Source organism: Phyllobates terribilis, unplaced genomic scaffold (assembly GCF_046119375.1).
Source record: "Phyllobates terribilis strain yellow unplaced genomic scaffold, ASM4611937v1 Scaffold_7__3_contigs__length_470593459, whole genome shotgun sequence".
Classification (NCBI taxonomy): Eukaryota; Metazoa; Chordata; class Amphibia; order Anura; family Dendrobatidae; genus Phyllobates; species Phyllobates terribilis.
Window position 1 is genome coordinate 89,997,142 of NW_027362767.1, and position 6,472 is coordinate 90,003,613.

At 43.0% G+C, this 6,472-nt stretch overlaps 1 protein-coding gene across 1 annotated transcript in view; it reads right to left on the reverse strand.

Moving 5' to 3' along the window:
- Nucleotides 1-6,472, reverse strand: part of BAZ1A (bromodomain adjacent to zinc finger domain 1A) — a 55,347-nt gene that overhangs the window by 48,467 nt on the left and 408 nt on the right. The window lies entirely within an intron of this gene.

The following is a 6,472-nucleotide window of genomic DNA, read 5'->3' on the forward strand; positions in this document are numbered from 1 at the left end:
TCCGCCGCGAAAACGCTTAAAAAATGCTTGGTAGAAGGTCTGCAATGTTCCCCAATGACAATCCGCATGTGCTGTGCACATGCTGCAGAAATTTCCGCTGCGGATTATTATTGTGGAAAAATACGCAGCATGTCCATTAATTTTGCGGACATGCAGCGTAATTGCCGCCATCGACTTGCATTGAATCGCACAATATCCGCATCACTACATGTGCACATGCGGATATTAAGCGATTCAATGTGCGGATGGTACCCGGGTCTGGAGAAGAGGAGACTCTTATCCAGACCTGGGTACCATAGAACCTGTTAAAAAAAAAAAAAAATACATTATACTTACCTTCCGATGTCCCCCAGTCTCCTGTATGATGCGTCCTGGCTCCCCGGCGGCTTGCGATGGTGTAAAAGGACCTGCCATGACGTTTAGTCATGTGGCAGGTCACACGACCGCTGACGTCGGCGGTCGCATGACCTGTCACATGACTAAATTACATTATGGAAGGTCCTTTTACACCACCACGAGCCACCGGGGAGACTGGAGAAGGAGACCGGGGGCTATCGGAAGGGGAGTATAAATGTTTTTTTTTTTTTTTTTTACCATTTTATTCTTTTTTTAACTATTAACTTGGTCACACTATATACAGTTAGGTCCATATATATTTGGACAGAGACAACATTTTTCTAATTTTGGTTCTAGACATTACCACAATGAATTTTAAACAAAACAATTCAGATGCAGTTGAAGTTCAGACTTTCAGCTTTCATTTGAGGGTATCCACATTAAAATTGGATGAAGGGTTTAGGAGTTTCAGCTCCTTAACATGTGCCACCCTGTTTTTAAAGGGACCAAAAGTAATTGGACAGATTAAATAATTGTAAATAAAATGTTCATTTCTAGTACTTGGCTGAAAACCCTTTGTTGGCAATGACTGCCTGAAGTCTTCAACTCATGGACATCACCAGACGCTGTGTTTCCTCCTTTTTGATGCTCTGCCAGGCCTTCACTGCGGTGGTTTTCAGTTGCTGTTTGTTTGTGGGTCTTTCTGTCTGAAGTTTAGTCTTTAACAAGTGAAATGCATGCTCAATTGGGTTGAGACCAGGTGACTGACTTGGCCATTCAAGAATATTCCACTTCTTTGCTTTAATAAACTCCTGGGTGGCTTTGGCTTTATGTTTTGGGTCATTGTCCATCTGTAGTATGAAACGATGACCAATCAGTTTGGCTGCATTTGGCTGGATCTGAGCACACAGTATGGCTCTGAATACATCAGAATTCATTCAGCAGCTTCTGTCCTGTGTCACATCATCAATAAACGCTAGTGACCCAGTGCCACTGGCAGCCATGCATGCCCAAGCTATCACACTGCCTCCGCCGTGTTTTACAGATGATGTGGTATGCTTTGGATCATGAGCTGTACCACGCCTTCGTCATACTTTTCTCTTTCCATCACTCTGGTAGAGATTGATCTTGGTTTCATCTGTCCAAAGAATGTTCTTCCAGAACTGTGCTGGCTTTTTTAGATGTTTTTTAGCAAAGTCCAGTCTAGCCTTTTTATTCTTGATGCTTATGAGTGGCTTGCACCGTGCAGTGAACCCTCTGTAATTACTTTCATGCAGTCTTCTCTTATGGTAGATTTGGATATAGATACGCCTACCTTCAGGAGAGTGTTGTTCACTTGCTTGGCTGTTTTGAAGGGGTTTTTCTCTTCACCATGGAGATGATTCTGCTATCATCCACCACTGTTGTCTTCCGTGGGCGCCCAGGTCTTTTTGCATTGATGAGTTCACCAGTGCTTTCTTTCTTTCTCAGGATGTACCAAACTGTAGATTTTGCCACTCCTAATATTGTAGCAAGTTCTCGGATGGTTTTTTTCACCTGCATGGAGAGCTCCTTTGACCGCATGTTTACTTCACAGCAAAACCTTCCAAATGCAAGCACCACACCTCAAATCAACTCCAGGCCTTTTATCTGCTTAATTGAGAATGACATAACGAAGGGATTGCCCACACCAGTCCATGAAATAGCCTTGGAGTCAATTGTCCAATTACTTTTGGTTCCTTTAAAAACAGGGTGGCACATGTTAAGGAGCTGAAACTCCTAAACCCTTCATCCAATTTTAATGTGGATACCCTCAAATGAAAGCTGAAAGTCTGAACTTCAACTGCATCTGAATTGTTTTGTTTAAAATTCATTGTGGTAATGTCTAGAACCAAAATTAGAAAAATGTTGTCTCTGTCCAAATATATATGGACCTAACTGTAAATCCATGCCGGTTGCATGGATTTATATAGTGTGATCAAGTTGTCAAGCACTTTTCCAAGTGATGCTAAAATCGCTTGGAAAGCGTTTGATAACCCGCATGCAAAATCACATGTGTAAAACACGTGACAAACGCTTGTCCATGGCTGAAAAAAATGCATGTAAAACGCGCGTGCGTTTTTTTCTGCCAGTGAGATGTAGAAACGCTCAGGAAAAATCCGGAGCATTTCTGCATCTTGGGCACATAGCCTTAAAGAAGCTCTCCTGTGAAAGGACTAAGTTAGATGGCCGTATTACACGTGCGACGATCACATTGTAATGCTTGGAATCGCTGGCTCCTCTCCTGACCTGAGCGTAACAGCTGCCTATAAATAAATGAAGCAGTCATGCTCGGGTCAGGAGAGCCGCCGGCCAGTCCGAGCATTGGAATCAGGGCTGTGGTGTCGGAGTCATAGTCCATTTTGGAGGAGTCGGTATAAAATGGACCGACTCCTAAAATATATAATAAATTGGGTACAGTAGTTCAATGCAGGATGTGCTGGAAATGTTTCCATAAGAATTTGGGAGTTATGAAATGTCCTATAAATATTTGTCCTATTCCTGATCTAAGGGTCTATACTTTTAGCTGAGATGAATTTGTGCTACAGTAAATTGATCACTTAAACATGAGCCATGTATGAGGGAGTCGGAGTCGTGGAGTCCGAGTCATGGAAATTGAGGAGTCGAAGGTTTGGCTTATCGACTCTAGAGCCCTGACTGGAATGAGTCTGTCGTCCAGGTTATATGGCCATCTGATTGCATATAGTAATGTAATAATGCAAGTGTGTTAATATACTCTCCAAGCACTCCAGTAATCAGTACCTCTCCACTCCTCTTCTGAGTCTCGTAAAGGAAGTACAGACATTCCGAATTCACACTGCGCTGTATGTGACCGGAAGTGGCTTTAAGGCTGTGTGCCCACGATGCGTTTAAGAGTTTCCGCAGCGGCAAAAATGCTTAAAAAACGCATTGGTAGAAGGCCTGCCATGTTCCCCAATGATGATCCGCATGTGCTGTGCACATGCTGCGGAAATTTCCGCTGTGAATTATCAATGCGGAAAAAAACGCAGCACAACTAATTATTTTGCGGAAGTGCATGGATTACGCATCACTGCATCTGTAGATGCGCATTCCATGCATTTCAATGTGCGGATGGTACCCAGGTCTAGAGAAGAGGAGACTCTCCTCCGGACCCGGGTACCATAGAAACTGTAAAAAAAAGAATAAAAAATAAATATATACTTACCTTCTGGCGGCCCGCAGTGCGCTCCTCCTCTCATGCCAGCAGTTTGCGATGGACTGAAGGACCTGCGCTGACGTCATAGTCATGTGACGGGTCACGCGACGCTGACATCAGCAGGTCCTTCAGTGTACCGCTGCCGGCAAGGGAGAACGGAGGGAAGCAGGACATCGGGGGCCATCAGAAGGTAAGTATAGATTTATTTTTTTACCATTCTTTCGGTCACAGTATATAAATCCATGCTGTTTGCATGGATTTATATAGTGTGACCAAGTTGTCAAGCGCTTTCCAAGCGATGCTAAAAATCGCTTGGAAAGCGCTTGTCAACCCGCATGCGGAAATGCCAGTGAAGAACACTTCACATCCGCAAGTCTCTGGCAGGAAAAATGCATGTACAATCTGCATGCGTTTTTTTCTGCCAGGGAGATGCAGAAACGCTCAGGAAAAAATCCTGAGCATTTCTGCATCGTGGGCACATAGCCTTACAATGTAAGCTTATGGAGCCTTGTACGGACGCTCCATAGACATAATTGTAAAAGCCACTTCGAGGTCAAACAAAGTGCTGTGTAAGACGGCAAGTTGGAACAGTGTCCACGTGACCCAGAAGAACAGTGGAGTGGCGCAGGTACTGGAGAAGATGGCGATCGATGAGTACATTCACAAACGGGACACTAACATTTACACAGGTTAAAGGAATGCAAAAAAATAACGGGTGTTTTTTTTTTTGTTTATTCTTTAAGAGAACAGCTGACTTTGGAGTCATATTGACAAAGCTTCAGGGGAAAAACTAAAATGTAAAATAGCCTTCTCCTAATAGGGAAAGGAATTGCTAGTGTCACCTCTAATGAGCTTTGCAATATGTCACACATCCATTTACAGATAGCCATTTAGGGGCGATTCCCCCTCATTAGCAGAGAGAAATATTAGGTGTAGTTCCCTCAAAGTTGACATTACTGGTAGTTTTCTTCCTATAGAGGAAAGCTAATTTGTTTTCACCATGGACCAATGCCAATAGGACTTCATTCGCCGCTGATCATCTCAAAGAGAAACAGTCACCCCAAGGGATTTTCATTCAGTAAGACCATGCTCTACACTGATGAGAGGCAGCACTGCAAAACAGCAGTCTTGTCTAATATCCTTGTCATAATGCAAGACAAACTAATTGGTCAGAGACACAGACTGAAAAGTACCTAACCCCCCACCACCCATAGGTGGCACTTGTAAGATAGCCCTCACTTTCTAGGAAAATTATTGTGCATGATTTATAGAAATAAAGGATACCTGGTCTTAAAGGGTCTGGCACACAATGCAAGGTCAGCATAAATTTAACACGATATTGAAACTAATTGTACAGACTCATGGCCTTCACCTTAACCCAAGAACTCAAATCACCAGTAATACCCAATTCCATTATTAATCTTCAAATAGCAGCAAGAACTAACTCATGGCAGCATGATAGCCTCTAATTACATGGGCTTTGTGCTTTCAGCAACTTTTCTCCCTACAACTAAGCTGCAATGTGCCCGGCATGTCTGTCCGTCTAGAAGGAAGCAGCTGACAGTCGTGGAGGTCTGTCCATCTTACACAAAAGCAGCTCAAAACAAAAGAACAAAAACATGGCCAGATGGAAAACACAAGAGACTAATGCATGTACAAGACCATCTAAAAGTTCAAAGAAGGCAGATACAAGACTGGGTGCGCAGTGAACAGAACTTTTAAAGACAAGACATCACCAGACACGTCACTAATGTCAGTGGCCGGGTATTAGAAGTGGTCTGTAAGAAGTGTATAAGGACTTGGCTGTCTAACATGGCCGTGTCTAGGAAATGCCATCACCTCATGATCAGAAGGGAACAACCTATGGAATCATCACTAGCACATGACATACATAGGTAGAACATGAACTTAATTGTTAAAAGATAAATACATCTCGCATTTATTTTACATACACAGAGTACATTGTGTGCCATCAGCATGAAGACTTTATGGACTCACTGAAAACTCTCTTAAATTCCCACATCGCTGATGTCATTCGTGCAATAAAAAGCCTAGAGAATTGGAGGACTACTAGATCTCTGGGACCGATCATATACATTTACACACATCTTAGAAGTGCAGGAAAAAAAACATGAATTAGAGTAAAATGCCAGTAAGAGTACCCAGAGAAATGCAAAAAATATTTTCTTTTTAAATGAATTAATACCTGTAACACATTATCAAAATGATCAGGTTTCTGTATCGGGAATGACTGATGAAACTTGATCAGTTTGGAAACACACTGTATTTTTACTTTTTGTTTTAACATTTAATTTTAGATTTTCTGCAGTCCTCTGGCAGCGCTCCTCTTATTTCTATTTTCTCCTCCACCTTTAAGCAATTTGACCCTTAGTTGTACAGACAGAGCAGCAGCGGTTTGGGAGATTTGGTCATCCAGCCGATACAACCGTACCAGGCGAGCATCGCCCCTTTCTTGCCCTTGGCTTTTACACTATGGAGCGCTGCTTTTGATACTTTCTATGTGTATAGCCATCACCATAAATAGGACAGGGGCACAGATACACTTTTTGCACAGGGGGCCCCTGCACTGTCAGCTTCCGTCCCAACGCGGTCAGTCTGTCAATTGCACAGATTGCAGTGTGTGAACAATATCTGACGACAGCTCTATCCTAGGAAACAGAACTGTTTAATTTTTGATGATAACATGAGAAAAATGAGAACGGCTCCTGTCCTAACCAAACATCTGTGTGCCGGTAATGGACCAACATCACCACCATCTATAGGAGCGGTCTCAGCCATCAGCCTGCAGCCTCCGCTCCTCTACCGTATCATTACACCAGTCACCCACCACCACCAGGACATGACAGATGACGTAAGCGAAGTCTCCCCAATATCACAAGAAACTTTCCAGAGACTACATAAAGTTTCCCTGCACAATGG